This window comes from Zalophus californianus, chromosome 8 (assembly GCF_009762305.2).
Source record: "Zalophus californianus isolate mZalCal1 chromosome 8, mZalCal1.pri.v2, whole genome shotgun sequence".
NCBI classification, from domain to species: domain Eukaryota; kingdom Metazoa; phylum Chordata; class Mammalia; order Carnivora; family Otariidae; genus Zalophus; species Zalophus californianus.
In genome coordinates this window covers 112638428-112662870 of record NC_045602.1, presented here as the reverse complement: position 1 = coordinate 112662870, position 24443 = coordinate 112638428, and the positions used below count along the sequence as shown (strand labels likewise).

Below are 24443 nucleotides of genomic sequence, written 5' to 3'. Positions count from 1 at the left end.
GAGGTTAATGATTTCATATGACTACCTCTACCTAAAAAGCCTTCAGACTGACTCTGAAGACATGGCTATATTTTGTTTCTTCAATGCTCAGCCTAACAGAAGCCAATTAATCAAAAATTTTGTCAATAAAATTTTCCCTACTAAAGTCAGACCACACCTACAACTAAAGCCAGTTATACAGGTCTGTTTGACCTATTCTTTAATAAAGTGCAAGGGAATGAAAACTCCATCTAACCATAAGGTTAAAATGTATACTGCCAAAATCATATTTATCAACATAAATGGAATACAGAACTAATTAATTTCAATAAAAACTCCTCTTGCCCTCCTCAACAAATCTCCCCCTCTAATCTCTTCTACTCCGTATTTCTGTTTTTCAATCTAGCAACTCAAAAGAAAATTATAGGCTTAGTAAATGGTCCAATACCAGAAAACTGCATGTCCGATTAATCATTTGTGCCAATGTATTTTTACAGATGAATTCCCTAGTGGAACCAGAAAAGATTATTCTCAAACTTTAAATTTAAAAAGTTAAGTCCAATTTCAAACATTAATACAGTTATATTAGTTCTTTTAACCCTAATGTTTATTAGGGTCTCTATCTTAAAAAAAAAAAACCCCACAAAACTCTCCCATCCCTCGATCAACCACAGTGAATGAACAGCATCTCATAATCATCCAGAGAGGGCAAAGATTTCTAAAGAATGAGGAATTTGCTTACATTGCATGGACTGCATGATTTAAGACTGCTTGTTCAGAGGAAAAGCAGTTGTATAAGGAAAACAACACCTTCTCAGCACTGCTGCAGAGAATGAATTCTTCTTCCTAGCAATCAGGCAGCATAAACTGGCAAGAGAAACAGGATTTCTCGAACAAACTCAGAGAGAACGTATCGATACTTGCACCTTGTGAAAGCAAGACAAATCATAGAAACTTGCCTTTTCCCCTTTCTTTCTCTTTTAAAACTCTACACCCAATGTGGGGCTTGAAGCCACAGCCCCGAGACCGAGACTCACACGCTCCACAGACTGAGCCAGGCAGGTGCCCCACCTTTCCCCCTTTCAAAGTGGCACTGCCTAGAAGGCCAAATGAACACAAAAAAACAGTAATTAATACTATCTGAATTACTTGTTCAATGTGTCCATAGTTGCCCTTAATCCCTCATTCTTTCTTCCTTTCAAATCAAAAGCAGAATGTTCACTCAGTAAGCATTTACTAAACAATTATTATGTACCAGGAAATGTGTGCCGATTGCCAGGAAGAGATTCTTTCTCTAGGCCCTGGAGAATAAAGAGAAACCATCTCTGCCCTTGACAAAGAAAACAGTCCATCACAATCTCAAGTGATCAGTGCTTGAAAGAATTAAGTCAGGGTGCTCTGCAGGCACTGAAGGGTATTTAAGTCACCCACCCACCATCATTCATTCAATAAATATTAATGGAGTACCCCAATGTTTGGGGAAAGCTGCCAGGAAAAAAATAACACCAAAGCTTAATTTTGAAGGATCCATAGGAACTATTCAGATGAAAAACAGTAAAACAAGAAATTGTAAAGCACAAGGCTTTAAACCAGTTAAGAATTTTAAAGACCTGTAACATTATACCCTAAAATTACCAAAGGCTGGCACAACTCGTCATCCTCTTTAAGAAGTACATCAGATCAGCAAAACCCTTTTATATCGGATTTGGATAATACTAGTACACTCTACTCGACTGTTACTAATGTGTGCCTTAAAAAAAATTATTAACTCATAACCATTGCAATTTAGATCTCCTTCTCTTCCTTTCTCCACTCATACAGACAAGTTCTACTACAGAGGTCACAAAGCAAAATGCCTAGAAAGGACAAAGAGCTAGGGGGTGTAGATCCATGAAAGTGTACTGGAGCTTCTCAGTTTTCAAAGTAAGAAACCAAGATTTTAGCAGGTAATTTTCCTCTTTTCAGTAATGGTGGGCTAGGGTCAATCTTATTTGGGTCAATCTTCCCACCGAGAACAGCTACAGAACAGATTAAACACAAATACACTCACTCACTCTCACACACATATACACATTCTCATTTTCTGTCTTAAAACAGATAAACAATTATAGCCTACAGCGAAGAGAAAATGAGAACCCAAAGAAGGAAGGAAGCAAAGAAGGAAGCCCAAAGGGTATTTGTTGATCCCTGAAATTTAGAATTTTGTCCTGATGGAAATCAAAGCACAGGGCCCTCACAAGGGGAGAAGCCTAAAAGGAGACCTTCATAATAAGCTGACTTCAGACGGTTACAACCTTAGGGTGAGAGTGAATAGGAAGTGGAAGAGCCAGGAAAGAATTACATCCCTATGGAGGGAGTATCAGATATGAAGCTTGTTTTAATGTGGTCCCTGGACCTGTAATGTCCAGATAACTAACATGAGTAAGCTCTCTGTGGAAAAAAAGTACCTTGTTATTATGGGCCTCAAATGATTCCTACAAATAATTTTTCAAATATAATACGCAACCTGTAATCAAAGACAACTAGGTACTGCAGGAAAAGACTACAAGACTGAGAACTGGCAGGAAAAGAACAGAAAAGTCCTACAGAGACTTCTGATCTTATCAAACTCAAAACTCCAAACAACCATGCTGACTGTGCTTATAGAAATGAGAGAGAAGCTTTAGAACATATGTAGGTACAGGATACTCTAGATTTCAAAAAGTAAAAAGAACAAAATAGAACTTTTAAAAAGAAATTGTGAAATGGTTTGATATACTTTTGACCAGGACTACAAGAAAAGGAGAAAATGGGACAGGGCAAAGGCAGTATTTGAAAGAGGTATAACAGCTGAAAATTTCCCAGAAGCAATCAAACACAACCACATTCCAGAAGCCCAACAAATTCCAAAGAAGATAAATAAAAAGAAATCCACAACATACAATAATAAAACAGCAGAAAAATCAAAGCAAAGAAAAGTCAGACTACATTCAAAGAAGCAACTCAGAACAGCTGATTTTCCAAAAGCAACAATGAAGCTTGAAGACAGCTTAATACCTGCAGTGTGCTAAGGAAAAAAATTTGCCAAATTATAATTCTACATCTAGCAAATATCTCTAAATAAAGATGATAAAGAACAATAATCCCATTTGGAAGGTTTGTGTTGAAAGAGGAAAAAAAGAGCAAAATAAGAAAAATGTATGGAAAAGTTTAAGCAAACATTGACCATTAATATTAAGACTTTGGTAAAATTGTGGCTCCAACTTATATCATCTATGATGGTATCTACTTATAAAGCAAAAATACCATGTATTTCAAAACTAGAAAGAGGGGGAAAATGGAATGATAAAAAGAACCCCAAAAAAGGTAAGAAAAAAAGAAAAAAGAAAAAAACCCCAGAACATAAGAATATAATGGCTAGGGGCACATGGGTGGCTCAGTCAGGTCATGATCCCGGGCTCCTGGGATCGAGCCCCACATGGGGCTCCCTGCTCAGCAGGAAGCCTGCTTCTCCCTCTCCTACTCCCCCTGCTTGTGTTCCTGCTCTTGCTGTGTCAAATAAATAAACAAACTCTTTAAAAAAACAAAACAAAACAACGTAATGGCTAACCATATTCAATATCAATGAAATAAATTATCTAGGTAAAGATAAAGTCTGTCAGACTAGATTTAAAAAAAGATCCAAATGAACTAGAATAATCAAAACAGTTTTGAAAAAGAAAAATAAAGCTGGAGGAATCACACTAATTTTAAGTTATTTATTACAAAGCCACAGTTATTAAAACAGTGTGGTACTGGCAAAGGGATAAAACATAGATCAGTGGAACAAAATGGGGAATAAAGAGATCCTTAGAGACATGGCCTATTGATTTCTGACAACAGTACAAAGGCAGTTCAATGGAGAAAGGGTAATCTTTTCTGTAAAAGGTTGTGGAACATTTGCACATCCATATGCAAAATCATGTACTTCACCCTAAACCTCACACACCTAAAAAAGAAACAATTAATAATGGACGAATGGTGGATCTAAATATAAAATATAACATTTTCAAACCTTTAGAAGAAAATCTTGTGATCTGGGGACCTGGAATTAGGATTAGGCAGAGGTCGTAAAACATAATGCCAAAAGCATAATAAATAAAATAGAATAAAAATAAAAATTGATAAACTGGACTTCATAAAGTGTTAAAGTATTTCTTCTCTGTGAAAAACACTGTTAAGAGAATGAAAAATAAACCACAGATAGGGAAAATATATTTGTAAATCACATATATGATAAAAGACTTAAATGTGTAAGAAAGAACTCAACAATAAGAAAACCCAATTAATTAACAGGCAAGAGATCTGAACAGACACTTTGCAAAAGAAGATCTATGGAGAAGCCTATGAAAAGATGCACAACATTGTTAGTCATTAGGGAAAGTCAAATTAAAACAAACATGATGGGATGCCTGGGTGGCTCAGTTGGTTAAGCATCTGCTTTCGGCTCAGGTCATGATCCCAGGGTCCTGGGATTGAGCCCTGGGCTCCTTGCTCAGCGGGGAGCCTGCTTCTCCCTCTGCCTGCCGCCCCCACTGCTTGTGTGTGTATGCGCGCACGTGCACGCTGACTCTTTCTCATAAATAAATAAAATCTTAAAATAAAAATGAGATACACTACAGATCTACTAAAATGGTTAAAATTAAAAAATAAAAACTCAGAATACCGAGGATGCAGAGTAACAGAAACTCAATCCTGATGGGAATGCAACATGGTGTATATATAGCCATCTTGGAAGAGTCTGGCTGTTTCTTATAAAGTTAAACATACACTTACCAATCAAACCAGCATCGCACTCTTAGGTATTTTTTTCAAGTGAACTGAAAACCAATGTTCACACAAAAACCTGTATGTGAATGTTGATAGCAGCTTTATTCGTAATTGCAGAAAAAACTGATACAACCAAGATGTACAACAGGTGAATGGATACACAAATGGTGGTACAAGCACACAATGGAAAACAAACAACTGATTTGAACAACATGGATCAATCTTAAATATATTTCTTTTGAGTGAAGAAGACAGATCCAAAAAGCTACATACTGGGCTGTATGTGTGTATGGCTGGCTCAGTTGGTAACCCATGACTCTTGATCTTGGGGTTTTAAGTTCAAGCCCCACATTGGATGTAGAGATTTCTTAAAAATAAAACCTTTAAAAACAACGACAAGCTACGTATTGTATACTTCCATTTATAGGACATTCTAGAAAAGGCAAACCATAAAGACAGAGAACAGATGAGTGATTGCCCCATGGCAATGAAATGTTCTGTGTAATACTGTAGAGGTGGATTTGTTACTCTAAGCATTGTCAAAACCCATAGAACTGTACACAACGAAGAGTGAATATTACTGAATGAAAATTCCTAGCTCTGTCCACTGACAGCACCCAGAAACGGTGTCAACGAGTAGCAATGACAATAACCAGTGCCCACATCCTGGCTTCTCAGTAATTTTCTCCAATAAAAGGAATGACAGCTCCTTGGAGAAATGGCTGATTCTAGAATGGGGCAGGAAAAATACAAGATAGCCTGGCAAATCTTGTAGTCAAAAGGACATGGGAGCCAACTGGAAAGAGCATCAACTGCCAAAGCTTGAACAATCCGAGTAATAACGATGGAATTAGATTGTGACCCTAAAGGTAAAATAAATATCAGTGAGTCCACACTAAATAATTCTGAAAATCTTCCCTACATAAGAATTCCAACTTACACTAATACATGCAAAAAGAAATAGAAAATTTCCGTTAGACCAGCAACAGTAATTGCTATAGCCAAGATCCACTGACAGATGCTAAACTTGGTGAGTAAAACTTTTAGGAGAAACAGGATTATCTGCATAGCCTCTAAGAATCTCCTCCAATCCTCATTAATTACTCTGGTGGTTTAACATAGTCCACAAATGGGGCGCCTGGGTGGCTCAGTCTTTGGGTGTCGGCCTTCGGCTCGGGTCGTGATCCCAGGGTCCTGGGATCGAGCCCCGCATCGAGCTCCCTGCTCCGCAGGAAGCCTGCTTCTCTCTCTCCCACTCCCCCTGCTTGTGTTTCCTCTCTCGCTGTGTCTCTTTCTGTCAAATGAATAAATAAAAAATCTTTAAAAAAAAAACAACATAGTCCACAAATTATTTGGTATGCCTCCCTCGAGGAGGTGGAACTTCATGTTCTTCCCCTTGAAATCGGGTTGGACTTAGGAAAGTCCTTCTAATGAATAAGTATGTAAAGGGAGAAATAATAATTTTAGAGTGGAGAAACCTGGAAACACAACCTAAACATCACTAAAGATAAATTACATTGACATCATATACCCTTGATGGAATCTGATGAGAAAGACATGTCACCTGTGGTATTCTCAAAAATTCATAACCACAATCTAATCATGAGAAAACATCAGTCAAACCTAAATTGAAGGGCATTCGATAATCTCACCAGTCTTCTTCAAAAGTGTCAGTCTTTCTTGAAAATCAAGGAAAGACTGAAAAATTATCACAGACTGGAGGAGACTAAGGAGACATGGTGGCTAATGTAATGTGGTATGTTTCCTGGATTGGATCCTGGAACAGAAAAAGCACATAACTGGTGAAATCCAAATAAAGTCCATTTTAGTTTAGTTAACAGTATTGTATTAGTGTTTATTTCTTAGTTTTAATCAAGTGTCATGGTTATGTGAAGTGTTAACACTAGGGGAAACTGGGTGAAGAGCATATGAGGACTCTACACAACTCTTCTGTAAATCTAAAATTACTTAAAAATTAAAAGTTAAATATTGAAAATACTTGGTGCTAGAGAGGATGTGGAACAACTGAACACTCTCACACATGCTGATGGGAATGCAACATGGTATAGCTGTTCTGGAAAACAATTCGGCAGTTTCTTACAAAGTTACATTTTTCACATGAACGAGCAATCCCACTCATAGATGTTCATAAAAGCCCATACATGTATATTTACAGCAGCTCTATTCATAATCACCAAAGAATGTTATTAAGTAAATGGATAAACTGTGGTCCATCCATACTACTCAGCAATAAAAAGGAACTAACCATTGATTCAACTTCAATGAATCTCAAAAGCAACATGCTGTTTAAAAAAAGCCAGTTTCAAAATAATATATATTGTTTGATTCCACTTATATAACATTTCTGAAAAGATAAAACTATAGTAACTGAGAACAGAATAGTGGCTGCCAGAGAATAGGGGTGGGAGGCTGGGTGTGACTACTGAGGGTACATGAAGGAGATGATACAATTGCTCTGTCTTGGTTGTGATGGTGGCTACCTGAATCTCTTGTGTGTGTTAAAATCCACTGAACTGTGCACACAAAAAGGAACCAATATTACTTACATTAATTTTAAAAATAAAAATTTTAAGGGGGAAATTATCATATGCTCTATCCTAAAACATAGGATAATTAAACATAGGATAACACAATTAACTTCATGCCAGTAAATCTGACATTCCTAGAGGAAAAACTTAACCAAAACTAACATAAGAAGAAATGAAAACCTGAGTAGTCCCATAACCAGTTCAATCAGTACTGTAACTGGGTTATCAGTGTACAACCTCTGCTCTATTCTAATGTCTTTCTACTGTACAGATTAACATTTCTAACACTTTTAAAAAGTTTTAAACTTTTAAAACATTAAGCAAATGAGTATTGACCATGCTTTTCCTTCTCTGTGACTTTAATTTTATGACCTCCAATAATGCTTGCTAGGGGAAACTTTACTCACCCTTCAATAATTAGCCCAGTTTTGCATCCATGATAAAGCCTTTCTATACCTCTCCAAGATGAGCCAAGTGCTCCTCTATGGGACCAAAGCACTCCCTACTCATTACATTATCAATTGTTTTGTTTATGCCATTCTCTCTCCTCAATAGATTATAAACCCAAGGACCTAAACTGTAATTTATTTATCTTGGTATATGCCCTGTATTTATCACAGTGCCTAGCACAGGGATGTGTTCCATAAATGTTTGACAGACTCTTAAGGTAATAATATACAATATTTTGGTAAAAATCAATCTGGCTTGCATATGGACCTGCTCATGTTCAAAATCGAGAAAAGCACTTTGGCTGTATGATGGATATTTCTGATCTGCAGCTAATTTTAAAGATGTCCTTTGGTCTTACATGTAAAGCGCATCCATCACCAACACAAGAGGTAAAACAGTCATACTATTATTTCATATGAGATATGAAACCAGTCAATATGTGTGAGAGATATTTCTTTGGAGCCACAAGCTTTTATTTTTATTTTTTCATTTGAGAGAGAGACGAAGAGCATGAGTGGGAGTGCAGAGGGAAAGGGAGAAGCAGACTCCCCACTGAGCAGGGAGCCCAACATGGGGCTCCATCCATGACCCAGAGATCATGAACCTGAGCTGAAGGCAGACTCTTACCTGACTGAGCCACCCAGGTGCCCCCTGGAGCTACAAGCTTTTATGAGGCTATGTGATTTACCCATGTGTACAGCACAGGGCCTGACAATCCATGATAGAGCCACAGAAAGTTATTACTGAAAGACATAAAGTCTGGATTTATAATGCACCATGAGGTTATAGAAAGAATGGGAACACTGGAACCCCTGAGACAAAATATGACCTTGGCTCTGTCATTTAACTTACCAGATTATAGTGAGGAAACTGCAGAATATAAGGATTAATACCCACTCCTACTCTTTACTATCATGGAGGTTACAAAGGGGACAACCATACTTCCTGTAGGTGACCAATAAGCAGTAAACAAAAGGGTAGGTTGTTCTAAACTTGCCAACAATAGAAAACAGGCTGGAACTTAGGGCAGCAAACACTGGCTGGATTCCAACTCTAATGATATGTGAAAGCCCATGGAGGGTCAATGACTGCTTCTTAGGATTTATATTTACCACTTTTAAACCTAACAAGTCCAAGACATAGGTATTATCTTCCCCATTTTACAGAAGGCAAATTGGAGTAATCTCTATAAGGTCACAGAGATGTGGTGATTTACTGTCTAGATTCACAGCCTACTCATTCTGTTCTACAGCAAACACTGTCCCATTTGGCTCACAACAGTATTTTTTTTTTTTCAATTTTAAAAACCTCATATAAAATCCACATGACCTAAAACTCTTTTCAAGAGCACAACTCAGTGGTTTTTAGTATATTCCCAATGTGCAACCATCACCACTGACTCTAGAACATTTCTATCACACCAAAAAGAAACCCAATACTCCATAGCAGCCATTCCTAATGCTCCACCTCTCCCTGCCAATGTGTTTTCTATCTATGGATTTGCCTATCCTGGACATTTCATATAAATGGAATCAATCACACAGTGTGACCTTGTGTGTCTGGTTTCCTTCATTTAGTATGTTTTCAAGGTTCATCCATGTTGTGGTTTCTGTCATAGCAGTTCATGCCTTTATACAGCTAAATCCACTGGATGGTTGTACTACATCTTGTTTATCCATCAGCTGATAAAACATTTTCGCTGTTTCCTCTCTTTGGCCACTATGAACAATGCTGCTATGAACATTCATGTACAAGTTTTTCACACAGTGTTTTTAAAAAGTGAATCAGCTATGGGGCCTCTGAGTTGCACAGTCGGTTCAGTATCTAACTCTTGGTTTTGGCTCAGGTCACAATCTCAGGGCTGTAAGATCAAGCCCGAGCTGGACTCCCCGCTCAGCATGGAGTCCGCTTCCCCTTCTCCCTCTCCCCCAACTCACGCGTTGCACACCTGCTCTTGCTCTAAAATAAGTAAATAAAGTTTAAAGTGAATCAGCTATCAAGCTGAATTATATATTAAAATTTTTCATTATAAATATTTAAGTGTGACTTAGCTGCCAACACTAAAAACAAAAAAAATTAACCTTCAATTTCTCAAAAGAAGAAAAAGTAGGTAGGTCTGTCAGATAACAATTCTGTATTCCTACACTGATAAAAATCATGTGAATCGGCTAACCTGTGTTATCCAACAATGGGGCTCTAGAACCCACCCACTGGAGATGCCATAGGTAAACCTGGCTATTCATTTATCTTACTGGTCTGACTCCTGTAGGTATTTGGGTTAGCAATCCCTGCTCTATACTAAATACATATGTAAGATTAGAAAGTAAATTAATTAATACTACCTATCTTACAAAGGTAAATGGGGGAAATGTGGGCAAAGAAAATATCCAGCATTACATGCAGTGGCAAGCACATTTAAGTTCTCAATTTAAGACTATTTAGAATTCACAATATACCTTTTGCCAGTTAAGAAATGCAGACTCAAACATGGATTTACAGAAAAATTCTAATGGTCAAGACCCTTCCTCTGCACTCCAACAGCAGTCTTTGTTTACTCCTTCCATCTAGCATGGTCACTGTACTGTCACACATCCGTCTCTCTAGCTAGACAAAATTCCAAGGGTAGAGAACAGTGCCTCTGTACCCTCAGGAGTCTATCACAGAAGATGCATATGGTCCAGAATTGTTTGTTGAAAGAATAATACTGTGACAAATGATAAATCAGGCAAATGTTACAGCGCTAAAAATAATGAAAAGGGGAAATTATTATTTGGGCTACATAAATTATAGCATTAAAAATGGAGTCCATCAAAGAGATCAGATGTCCATGAAATGTCCCTGTAAATATATACAGAATGGCCTGTGCAGGTACATTTTTCGAAGAAAAGGTCTGTAGCTTCTGCTACAGACCCAGAGGAATCTGTAAACCCCAGCTGAATTTTAAAAATCCCATTTTTAACATTGTAAAATATCCATCTTAAAAGGTTAACTTGATAATTTACATAAATATTAAACACTTAAATTTCTCAAACGATATTTTTTTTTAAAGATTTTATTTGTTGGGGTACCTGGGTGGCTCAGTTATTGGGCGTCTACCTTCGGCTCAGGTCCTGATCCTAGGGTCTTGGGATCAAGCCCCGCATCAGGCTCCCTGCTTGGCGGGAAGCCTGCTTCTCCCTCTCCCACTCCCCCCCGGCTTGTGTTCCCTCTCTCGCTGTCTCTCTCTGTCAAATAAATAAATAAAATCTTAAAAAAAATTTTTTTTGTTTATTTGAGAGAGAGAGAGAGAGAGAGCACAAGAGGGGGTAGGGTCAGAGGGAGAAGCAGGCTTCCCACGAAGCAGGGAGCCCGATGTGGGACTCGATCCCAGGACTCTGGGATCATGACCTGAGCTGAAGGCAGTTGCTTAACCAACTGAGCCACCCAGGCACGCTCTCAAACAATATTAAACAATTTGTTTCTCAAACAAATATTAAACAGTTAAATTTCTCTTTCCTGAAGGGATAGAGGAAGACAATGTATCCTAGGCTTCAATTTATGTTCTAGCATGAGAAGGAAGCTTGACAAATGATTAACAAAATGTCAGCTTCAGAAAAGATACAGTGGCATTCAGAGTCACTCAGGTGAAGACAACTGTTTTAAGCATGGGTACTTTAGTTTTTGCTTCACTGTATAAAAAAATAACCTGAATTTCTTCACAAGTGTCTAAACTTGAATCATTTATAGTCTTATTTTTTTTTAAGATTTTATTTATTGAAAGAGAGTGAGCGTGTGCAAGTGGGCAGGGAGATGGGGGAAGGAGAGATAATCTTAAGCGGACTCCACGCTGAGCCCAGAGCTCCATCTCACGACCCTGAGATCATGACCTGAGTTGAAATCAAGAGCTAGACACTTAAAGGACCGAGCCACCCACATGCCCCTATAGTCTTACTTTTTAAAGTATCTCTCTCTTTTTCTTAAAGGATTTTATTTTCAAGCAATCTCCATATCCAACATGGGACTCAAACTTATAATCCTAAGAGTCACATGCTCTACCAACTAAGCCAGCCACACACCCCTAAAATATCTCTCTCAAATTATATGGGGAAAGAGAATTACTTGAGGGTCTGAGAGATACTTTAAAATGGTCTTTTCTAAATTTAAAGCCAAGATTATTTTAAGCATTAAGATTTGTGGCCTTTTGCATCTTAAAACTGTTAAAAAAAAAAAAAAGTTACCAAACTTTCTAAATCAGTGCTTACTGCCTTTTTAAAAGTCAAAACACCAAGAGAAAATAGTATTTGTATGGTATACTGGGATGAGTGATCAAGACTTTTGGACCCAAGGTCATTGGCTTGGATGCCCTGTAGCCTGCACAAACGGCTCGAGGGTTGAGGGGACCAGTACCTTAGCCCATCTGTAACTCCCGCTGATGTAGTACATTGGCTGAAAAATCCTGGTTTAAATATACAGAGATCACAAGCTGAAATTGCTAAAATCCGTGCAGTAGATTGAAAAACCTATTTCATAACTCCCCTTGTTTCAAGGGATATGCATGTAATCATCTTTTGAGCTTTCTAGTCCAGACACACCATTAATGAACAATGATTTCTTCTGAGAGACCATCTATTTGGATGGAGGTAATTGGCACAAAAAAACAAAACACAAAACAACAAATACAAACTAAACCTCGCAACCCTAACGTGGAAGAATAAGCCAAAAGAAAACAGGTTAATGGAAAAACATGAATGTAATATTAAATGAGATTACCTTTCTCCCTCCACTCTATAATGATTCTACTTTCTTGTCTCAAGGTCATGAACAATATTCTCTCTCACCTATCAAACTAATGCCATGTAAGTCGTGGTGTTTTATTTTTAAATTGGGGAAAAAATATACAGGTTAAAAGGTTAACAATTAGCTCCTTGACCCCTTAACCAACTCTGACCTTCAAATCCCAAGACTCCAAGTACACTCTGAATAAGCAAGAAAACTACCCATTTAAAGCCAACAGTGTTCAGTTTCTTCTGGTCCTGTTAAGGGTCCAAATTTGCAATATACATATTCACAATAAACCTGATTAACTCACAAAGTTATTGCTTACATAAACCTGCAGAATATTTAAGACATTACAACCCAAACACATTACTGGGCCTCCTGTCTTTACTTCCATCTACAAAATTTACAACAGTCCTGTTTTAAAAGGCAATACACTCAAGCTTTACCATAAAACAAAGGAATATGGAATAACAAAAAACATTAGCATTTGGGCTCTCTGTGTGAATTTCATTTCTCTACCTTTAAGCCAGAAAAGGAATCAAAGTGTCAATGTTATGTAAATAACGGCAACAGTTGGAGATCTTCCAATGAAGGGAAGTATGATAAGGAAAGCCAAGCAGTTTGACTTGAAATAACACAGCTCTACCTCAAACACCTGACAGAAGATTGAAGTCTAGTACTGTCTCCAATAATACAGAATATAATAAATCATGGGTCTTCATCTGTGTATCATTTTATCAGGCAACACAATCAAAATAAAGTCATAATCTAAAACTTAATTCCAATGGCCACGACCCTCTGGAACACAAAGACAGAAAACTTCATTTGAGATCTAGAGTAATCTAAAGTGTAATCTAGCATTTATGTATGTAATAACTACTGCTTTCCATTTGAATGCCTCTTATAAGCCAGGCATGGGAGGAAATGTGAACTTCCATTTTATTTATTTATTTTTTATTTTAAAAAAGTTTTTATTTACTTATTTGACAGAGAGAGACACAGCAAGAGAGGGAACACAAGCAGAGGGAGTGGGAGAGGGAGAAGCAGGCTTCCCGCTGAGCAGATAACCAGATACGGGGCTCCATCCCAGGACCCTGGGATCATCACCTGAGCTGAAGGCAGACACTTAACGACTGAGCCACCTAGGCGCCCCATAAACTCCCATTTTAGAAATAAACAGGTGCAGGGGCGCCTGGGTGGCTCAGTCCATTCAGCCTTGGACTCTTGATTTCAGCTCAGGTTGTGAGATCGAGCCCTGCATCCAGCTGCTTGAGATTCTCTCCTTCTCCCACTGCCCCTCCCCCACATGCATAGACACACTCTCTCTTTCTCCCTCTCTAAAATAAGTCTTTATAAAAAATAATAATAAACAGGTTCAGAGGTACCTGGGTGACTCAGCTGGTTAAGTGCCCGACTCTTGATTTCCATTCAGGTCATGATCTCAGGGTTGTGAAACTGAGCCCCACGTTGGGCATGGAACCTGCTTAACATTCTCCCTCTCCCCCTCCCACCGCCCCACACCTAGCACTGTGTGTGTGAGAGAGAGGGGGGGAGAGAGAGAAAGAACGAACGAACAAACGGACAAGAAAGGGAGGAAGAGAAAGAAAGAGGTTCAGAGGTTAAATGACCTGCCAAAGATCAAAGGATTACTAAATGATGGAGGCCAGACTTGAATACTAGTCTGTTTAGGATTCAAAGCCTAAACAGGTTATTTTCACTATTTCCCTAATTCTGCACACTAATTCAATTAACAGCCTACCATTAATATTACAACGAAATGGGTTGCTTTAAATGTGGAGGCAAGATGAAGGGTGGGGATGTGAGTTTCAACAATCAGGAGTCTTCATCAGTCTCTTATCTGAATGGGCTGGCTACAGGCCACAATGGTATAAAAATTGGGTTTTAAAAGATGGAAGACCAGGGCAACTGGGTGGCTCAGTTGCATAAGCATCTGCCTTCAGCTCTAGGTCATGATCTCAGGGTCTTGAGATAGAGCCCCGTGTGGGCTCCCTGCTCAGCGGGGAGTCTGCTTCTACCTCTCCCTCAGCACCACCCCCCCAAACCGGCTTGTGCTCTCTCTCCCTCAAACAAGTAAATAAGATTAAAAAAAAAAAAAAAAAAAAAGACCGATTTCAAAGCAGACGATTATTTGTATTCAGTCTATATAGTCACAAATACACAGAATGCTTTATCATTTCAAAGTACTGATAGGGTGCCTGGGTGGCTCAGATGGTTAAGCGTCTGCCTTCGGCTCAGGTCATGAGCCCAGGGTCCTCGGATCGAGTCCCGCCATCAGGCTCCCTGCTCCTTGGGAGCCTGCTTCTCCCTCTGCCTCTCTCTCTCTCTCTCTCTCTCTCTGTCTCTCATGAATAAATAAATAAAACCTTTAAAAAAAAATAAAGTACTGATAAAGATAGGTTCATGCTCCACCTACAGGGTGTCTGATTTAAGAATACAGAGCAAACAAGAAAGTTAGTGGATTACCTGAGAAAACAGGACATAAAGATGTTAATACAGGAAAAACTTCTTCAAACATATTCCTAACACATAATAACCAAACACCAGTAAACTATGATCAAAGAACCACTGGGAATAAGACCTCTAATCCAGGTCCACACGGCTCTAGGTGAGCAAACGAACTTTCCCTGTGTCTGAGACGGGAAGATTCACTTCTCTATCTAGAACAGAACCTTAGATTCACCAAGACTAGATAACCACTCTGGCAAGGTACACTGTACTTGAGCAACTGAGGCAATCTACATTGGGTGTAACTTATATTGACCCACCCCTAACGAGCACCAATTCAGTAGCTCACACTCACCCAGCAGGACACACCAGAAACAGGAAGTACAGGTCAAAAGGCCTCATTAAAAAATAAGAACTCCTGGCAGCAGAAAATGAAAAAAAAGAGTAGCAGCACTGCAAAGAACACATTGTCTCCACTACAGCAAAGAGAAAGAATTCATGTTAGTCAGGCACCCAGCATTTTATAAAATGAAATTTTCATCCTCACAGTAACCCTGAGAAAACATTAGCTGGTGCTTTAGTTATTAATCCTCACAACACTCTGAGGCAAGTACTACTACTATCCTCATTTTACAGATGAAGAAACTGAAGGTTAATAAACTGTCCATGGGGGGCACCTGGGTGGCTCAGTCGTTAAGTGTCTGCCTTCGGCTCAGGTCATGATCCCAGCCAGGGTCCTGGGACGGAGCTCTGTCCCTGCTCAGCAGGAAGCCTGCTTCTCCCTCTCCCACTCCCCCTGCTTGTGTTCCCTCTCTTGCTGTGTCTCTCTCTGTCAAATAAATAAATAAAATAAAAATAAATTGTCCGTGGTAGCTGCTATCCCAATTGGAAAGATGGCAAAATCCAGGCTTAAGAGGGTTAAGTAACCTCCATATTTGGTCACTTCGCTCCAAAGCCGGAGTTCTTTCCAACTATCCTGTTTGCCCACCCCCTGCAATCTCAGTTAAAGAATTCCATTAAAAATGAGAAATTCCCAGTCCCTCCCCTACAGATTTCTGTAGCTGTTTCAGAAACCATACCTAAGATACAAAGCCTCCCCGCCCCCAAAAGATACAAAGCCAATAGGAGTTTTCATAAGAAAACATCTCAGAAAGCTACTAAGTTGTGGAATGATACATGATTATAAAATGTCATTTAATTATAAGCTTGGGGACAGGGACTATCTAAGAGATCCTTAGCACAGCACCTACCAGGTATGTAGTAGGCACTCAGGGTCTGTTGAACAAGTAACATCTTTTGACTGGTTAGAAATTTAATTTTTAAAGGAAAATAATTTATCCATTCATTTTTAACAGGGTTGCTTTCTTAAAATTTACAGCACATTAATGAGATAGCTAAATTGAGGTATGGCCATTAGCGCATTAGTCATAACTTCAGAAAAATTCCAAGTGTTCACTTTTCCAAGCAGATTAAAATGTTTCAGCTAATAAAAACCTGTCAGAAAAATCCATGAGACCAAAAAGTATAAAAAGAAAAAAGTGGCCAAAATAAAGGCATTTAAAATGTGACACACATAAATTATAAAAGATTATTTTAAACGTACCCTGGTATTTAACCCTAAAACCCTCACATCAGATAACCCAATATTTTCTATGCAAGAAAACATTATCACCACTAATGTAAAAAAAGCCTGCCCACCATAGCAACTGTTGCTAAGGAGGCTTCTCATATCTAAAGCTGAAAGACACAGGATTTGTAGAAACCAATGAAATACCACTCCTAGCATGATACTGTGAATTCTTTCACCTTAAACTTTTAAAAAGACTCAATATTTCTATGTGGGGGGAAAAATGTGTGTTGGTCAACAACTAGGTCTGCTGAAATCTACCCTAGAGAATACTAAATATTTAAGAAAAACTACCAATTATCTATAACCCAATGTAAATATATCCTTTGTTAAAATGACAGCAGTTCCTTTTCCTTAATCCTGGAGGAATTTCTTTATTTGAAAAGCTAGCTGGCCCAGATTTCTATTAAGAAACAACTAAATGATCTACTACTTTTGAAATTACTCATTTTAGGAGTTCAAAGACATGTAGGTGTACACATACACTAATTCTCTTGGGAAACAAACTTGGCCCAGGTCATCCAATGAATTGTGATAGACCAAGGATCAAATCCATTTCTCATTTTTTAAAAAATATTTTATTTTTAAGCAATCTCTATACCCAACCTGGGGCTCGAACTCACAACCCCGAGATTAAGAGTTGCATGCTCCACTAAGCCAGCCAGGCGCCCCAATCAGTTTTTCATTCTAAATCAAGTATCACAGGGCGCCTGGGTGGCTCAGTAGTTGGGCATCTGCCTTTGGCTCAGGTCATGATCCCAGGGTCCTGGGATTAAGCCCCGCATTGGGCTCCCTGCTCAGCAGGAAGCCTGCTTCTCCCTCTCCCACCCCCCCTCCCACTCCCAGAGAGTGTTCCCTCTCTCGCTGTCAAATAAATAAATAAATAAATAATAAATAAAATCTTTACAAAAATCAATCAAATATCACAAACATTATTACCTTAAAGTGCTAAGACCTTACCTTACACCTAATCCAACAAGTCATATCATTTGTCAGTTTCTAAACTTATACAAATTGACTGTATTATGCAGAGGTTGTCATACAGTTGCCAAAACAACTATCGTAAATGTTGTAACAGTTAACATCTACCTCTGGGGCCCTTCATATGGTAGGTACTGTGCTAAATCTGTTATATCCACTATGGCGATCCTCACAATGACTCCATGAGGAAAGTGAGGCACAGAGAGAGAATCCGTCCAAGGTAAAACCTAGAAAAAGGGCAAGGCAAGGGTGCACAGGGAATATGGTTCAAAGGCCATGAATCTCCATTGCCTGGACCAGCATTCTAGGCCAGCTCTAGGGCTGATTCTTGGTTGAGCCACTTAACCTTCGTGTGGCCCAATTTCCTTTATTCTAAACCCTAAAGTCAAAAATACAGTCTTGAAGTCCTTCATACCCTGAAATGTTCTAATTTTATAATCATCTTTCTATTCAGGTAACTAACTCAAAAAGAACTGGACTTCTTTCCTCCAACCTCTGAAGTCCTCACTAAAGTTGAGAGTCCACATTTTATTAATCTAATCAATAGGATACTATTGCAGAACAAAAACAAACAGCCTTTCTTAAAAGCTAGAACTCCATTCTGCAATTATAATTCCCAAATCTGACTCTTAACCTCAAGTGATAATGACAGGGAGAAAAGACCTTACAACTCTGGATTGGGGTAGGAGGTGTAAAAAGAACAGACTACTGTACACAGGTGGTTATCAATTCACAAAAAAAGAGCACCCATTTCCATCTCCTCTAAAAAGTTGGAAATAAGTCTTTAAAGGGCTCTCATATAAACTCACTGCTTCATTCAACCAATAAAAAGTAATGAAGAAATTATGTCATTAATCCAAGACATTTATTATAGGCATGGGAAAATCACCAATTTATAGGATAAATCCTACCAAGATGGCTTAGAACTCTAGAATCTACATTTTACCAAGCTAGTCATCTAGCCAATTCAAATTGCACTTAAGTCCACTGCATGGACTTACCATAAATTTCACAGGGGTTCACTCCATTAGTCAGATTCATATCCACAACTGACAGTAACAGGATATTTAAACTCCAAGGAAAAAAGGCATAGGTTCCACTCAACACAATTACTCTGTGAAGTCTTCTAGGACCAAATCACTTTGCAAAATAATCTTTGCTACTTTTGTTCTCTAGAAAATAATCTCCCCAAATTTCGTAAATAAAATCACCAAAACCCCCTCTATTAGTTGCTATAACAAACTACCACAAATATAAAACAACACAAACTTATTATCTCACAGTTTCTATAGGCCAGAAGTCAGGTGGGCTTGGCTGGGTCTTCTGCTTAGGGTCCTGCAAGACCAAAAATCAAGGTGTCCACCCTGCTCTCTTCCTTGTTGGAAACTCCAGGGAGAAATCTGCTTCCAGGCTCATTTAGATCATTGGCCAAGTTTAGTTTCTTGGGTTGTATGACTGATGCCTCCATTTCCTTGCTGGCTGTCAGGCAGGGCTGCCCACATGCTTTCCATGAAGCCCCCCTCCAGCAATGGCAGGTTGAGTGCCTCTCATGTTTCAAATCTGACTTGTTCTGCCCATCTCTCTGACTCCAGCTGGAGAAAGTTCTCTGCCTTCATGTTAGATTGGACCCATTCAGAAAATCCAGGATAATCTTCCTATCTTAAAATACTTAAACCATAATTACATTTGCAAAGTCCCTTTTGCCACATAGTGTTAATATTCGGATTCCAGAGATGGGGGGGGGCAGGGTATCATCTTATCTACCACAGCCCACCGTCTGACCTCCAGAGATTCACATCTCTCCCAAATGCAAAATGCATCCATCCCACATCCTAAGGTCTCGTTCCATTATAACATCAACTCAAGTCTAAAAATCTCACCTAAAGCTCATCAATTAAAAAGTCCCAGATCTCATCTTCTAAATCAGGTGTAGATGAGGCTCTCGGCATAATACAGTAAGTACAACTCATGGGGCACAATTCCTGAAAACAAAAGTTATCTGCTCCTAATACACAATGGTGGGACAGGCACAGGGCAGCAGTTAAAGACATTCCAGTTCCAACAAAAAAAATGGAAGAGAAAACAGATCCATTGGTCCAAAGCAGTTTCAAAATCTGGGCAAACTCTGTTCCATTTCAAAGTAAGGGCAAAATCCTCTGTAGCTTTCAGGCCCACTTCTCTGTGCTCTTGGTTCCACCCTCTGAGTCACCCACCTTTTTTTAATGAAAAGCAGCATACTCACACCTGAGTTTTACCAGCCTGTTTCCTGCCTAGAATTTGGGGGTATTTTAATAGCCCTCTTTAACTTTCTACTGTCTTTTTCAATCCAAGCTAGCATTGTTTCTGATAGTATAAAATCCTCAAGGACCTCATGGACTTACCATAAATCTCACAGGGGTTCACTCCATTAGTCAGATTCATATCCACAAATACACCAGACTGCACCTTCAACACTGTTTGGAAATCTCCTCTGTTGGATAGCCAGGTTCATCACTTACCAGTTCTCTTTTCCACATAACCACAGGATACAATTCTAAACTTATTTGCCACTATGTAACGAAGATTCTCTTTCCTCCAGTTTCCAGTGCCTATGTCATTGCCACCTGGCCCTAACTTGCAGTCAACATCCGTATTTCTCCAATCTGTTCCAGGCCTTTTCTATCATACTCCTCAATTTTTTTCTGGCTTTCATCCGCTTCCACGTTTTTTGGGTAACAGTATCCCACTCCAGGTACCAAAAATCTATACTAGTGTTTTACGGCTGCCGTAACAAATTACAACAAACAGGAGTGGCTTAAAACAACAGAAATTCATTATCTCAGTTTCTGTGGGTCAGATGATGTTAGGTGGGCGTGGCTATGTCTTCTGCTTAGGGTCTCACAAGGCCAAAATAAAGGAATATTCCTTGCTGGAAACTCTGGGGGAAGAATCCACTTCCAAGCTCATTCAGGTTGTTGGTCAAACTCAGTTTCTTGTGGTTGTAGGACTGAGGTCTCCGTTTCCTTGCTGGTTGTCAGCTGGGACTGGTCTCTGCTACTAGAGGCTGCCCGTATTCCTTCTCATGCTTTCTATGTGGCCCCCTTTAGCAACAGCAAATGGAGTCCCTCTCATGACTGGAATCTCTGATTTCACCCTTCTCCCCTTCTCTTGACTCCAAAGTGGAGAAAGCTCTCTGCTTTCAAGGGCACGTGTGATTAGGTTGGGCCTACCCACCAAATGCAGAATAGTCTTCCTATTTTAAGATTCTTAACCCTAACAAGATCTGTAAAGTGCCTTTTACCATGTAACATATTTACAGATTCTGGGAATTAAAGTATAGACATCTTTTTTGGGAGGGGTGGCATTCGGTCGACTACAAACCCAAACCCTATGTAGGGCTTTAAACTCAGTTCCTAAAGAAAATTTCCCCTTTCTCCAAAGGAGTATGTGAAGTAAAGGTGTCTGTTCATAGTAAAATCAAAGACTCACCCTGTAACAGTGGCTAGGCAACAAGATAACTAAAAATACACTGTGGGAAAGAAGCTGCCACTTATTTTATCCCCAAAGAGCAAGGCAATAAACCCATTACATAGAAGTAACCCAATGTTCCCCTTAAATGTGTGCTTCTCTTCTCTGTTTTATTCCATACAAGAGAACATAACTGGGCATGTCTGTTTTTTTTTTTTTTTTAAAAACAAAAGTCACCCCAGGGTGACCTAACTTTGTAAGCAGTTGATAAGTCAATCTAAACAAATTTCAAATCTTTTCATTCTTTCTTGAAGTCATGTACCCTCCCCCAATGGCACATGAAAGTCAAGTATTTCAAAGTCACACAAGGATAAACCTGCCCAGATAAAACAGCAGGTGAAGTTTTTAAAATGACTTGAGGAAGATCAAGTTATTGGTCCTGGTCTTTCAGCCAAAGGTCCACCAAGCCAATTAAGTCAATTGACTTACAACAAACAAGAAACTGCAACAATTACTACAAAGGTAATATTCTCCAGTCTTGCCTACTGTTAGATTCTTGACCACAAATTCTAGGGAGAACACAGGAAGCCCAAATATACCAGCTAGTCCCTTTAATCTATCAAGCGCTTACTACCTGTCAGGCACTGCAGTAAGCACTTGACACAAATTATCTTATTTACTGCTCACCATATTGTATAATCTAGGAAATACTGCCCCCACTCTACAGATAGGAAAACCAAGGTTTACAAAGATTAGGACACACAGCTAAGCAGTAATGGCATGATATTTGAGAACCCAAGCACTCTGGTTCTTTACCACTAGCCTGTATTGCCACTCCTTAGATGTAATGCAGTCTCCCAACTCCTAGAAAAATCTTCCCTTTCCAGTTTTCTTTTCATGTCCTCTCCCCACGCCCCCTTCTAATAGGACTCAGCAGCTGAAAGGTAATCAAATCTTCCCAAATTAATTTACCACCTTCTTTTCAGAACTCTTCCTTTCCCACCATGGCAATAGTCAAGAAGCAACTTCTTCCGACCCTGACTTGGCTTTCCAAAAAACAAACTACTGAAGCTCCACCCATCACCTGCCTAGACTAGAAATGTTCCAGCGCTACAAAATAACAAACAACAAAAACACCAAAACCAAAATAAAACTCGTACTCTTTCAAAAGGTTACAAACTTAACATGTATACTGTTGGCCAAGCTTTCATTCTACATACTTCTCTTCCCCCCAGGCTCCCAACTAACCCTTAACTCCAACTCCACCCATTCTGCCCCACTTCGTGGTCCCCTCCCCCTTTCTCCCCAGCGACCTCGCCCGGGGTTCCCTCTCCCTTGCACCCCAGTCTGCAGGTGGGAAGCCCGCCTGGCCCGGAGGGACCCTTAGAAGGCCCCCACTCCAGCTGCTCCGCTCCGCGAGAAGGTTCACCCCACCCTACCCAGCAGGCACCACTCCCCTAGGCACCCTCCCCCAGCATCCCCTAGTGGCCCCACCCCTCAAGCTCCCTTCCCCCTCCGGCGACCCCTTCCTCCAAGTTGCCCCCTTAGTCCCCGCCCCAGTCCAGCCCTCTCCCCCGCAATAAGCGGGACTCCCGAAAGCCACTTCCCACCCTCACATCAGCCTCTGCCCACGAAGCCTCACTCCCCGTCCTGAAGGGTGGCCCCAGGCCTCCCCGATGGGCTGCAGGGGCCTCGGCTGGTGTGTGTGTGGGGGGGGGTAGGGGAAGGCGACGGGCCGCTCCGGACTCCTCTGGGAGTGCGAGGGGAGACCGCGCCCCGTTGTCCCATCCTGGGCCCACCTCCACACCCAACGACCTCGCCTGGTGGCTCCCACCGTACCTGTGGTGGAAGCGGCAGCGGCGGTGGCCGCTCTCCCCTCTCCTCACACAGACAATATGGCGGCGGCGGAGGAGGAGACACACGGCTCGGCCGCCAGCCGCAGGGACCAGAGCGAGGCTGCAGCCGCCACTGCCGGAAGCGGAAACCCCCTTCCTACCAGGAGGCGGGGCGGGACCGCTTCCGATTCCACCCCCAGTGGGATCTGGCTGAGTGCGGCCATGCTGGGATGTGCTATTGTATCCCTGCAGGTGCAGTTCCGAACTGGGGGGCAAAATGGAAGAAATTCTCAATGTAAAGCATAATAAAGAGATTTGCAATTATTAAGGGCATTTTATTTTAGTACCTGTTAAGAACTGACGAGGTAGAGAAGAACCTCCCATAGGTTTACAATTGGTTTGCCCCAAGCTAAGATGGCGGTCCCCATGTTTCCTGCACTTCACCCAGCTGACCGGTCCGGCCGGCCTTTCTTGAAGCATGCGCGACCCGCAGGGCTGTAAAGCGAAGCATTTTGGGAGATGGAGTCTCTTGCTCGGACCCCTTGACTAGGGTTAGGGTTCCAGCAGCACATTTGCTCTGCTCAAACTTTGAGTTCGCAACAAACGAACGAAAGTTGAACCCTCGGAGTGGTGTGGCGCCGGAGTCGAGGAAGTAATGATCCAAGCCCTGTAGAGACTGAGACTCAATTCTTGTCTCCTACGGGAGTCCTATTTAGAACTGCCCGTCTAGAATAAAGTGTTTTCTTCCTTCGGTCTGCCCCTCCTCCCCCTCCCCCGGCCCAGACAACCTCCCCAGAGCAGCCACAGGGCACTTTATATCTTGCCAACCTGATGGTGGCGTCCTTATGGATAAAAATCTTACAGGGCTCTCCTTTGTGCACCGAAGATAGCCTTAGTCCTTCTCTTGACATCCAAATTCTTAGATAAATTGGACAGCCCGCTCACGCCCATTTCTAGCCTCCTATTGTGCCCCTCCCCTCTCATATTTCTGATGCTTCTACCTACTAAAACTGCCAACTATTCCTGGAGCTTATTTGTGTTGCCTCCCTGCCTTCGCGCTGGCGGTTACTTCTGTTACTGTCACCCCCTGAACTGGCTAACTTCGCATGTCCATTGAATTAATTCGGGGGTCCTTTCTTCTGGGGCTCTTCCCTCCTTTGAGCTTTCCCAGACATAGGCACCGTCATTCAGCAGCCTTGACTGGTCCCTAGTCCGCCTCCCCCATCAGACTGTGAGCCCCCAGTGGACAGGGCTGGGTCTGATGATCACTGTCCTCTCCGCAGGCCCTGCTAAAAACTGGTGTGTTACTGAGAGGAATTCAAGTGTTAGCCTCACCTCTAGTGGGGCAGAGGTGTGAGGGCTGGAACAAGGGTGAAGAGGTTGGGTTATTTTGGTACCAGCTATTATCCCTGAGCTGCCTCAGAATAGCTGCCTGGCCCAGGAATGGGCCTTCCCACCCTCTCCAGCCCCCCTTTCACAGTTTGTCAACTTACTGGCATCTCTGCTCTCAAAGGGGCAATTTCCTTCCCTATATGATGGGGGTGGCCCCGCAACTGCAGACAG

General features: G+C 40.7%; 1 protein-coding gene across 1 annotated transcript in view; it reads right to left on the bottom strand.

Annotated features, from left to right (window-relative positions):
• The window catches only part of CSNK2A1 (casein kinase 2 alpha 1), a 52217-nt gene extending 29205 nt beyond the window's left edge, over nucleotides 1-23012 (bottom strand). Inside the window, 1 exon segment of the mRNA XM_027620723.2 lies at nucleotides 22885-23012. The gene's annotated coding sequence lies outside the window, so the exon portion shown is untranslated.
• Between the last annotated feature and the right edge of the window lie 1431 nt (nucleotides 23013-24443).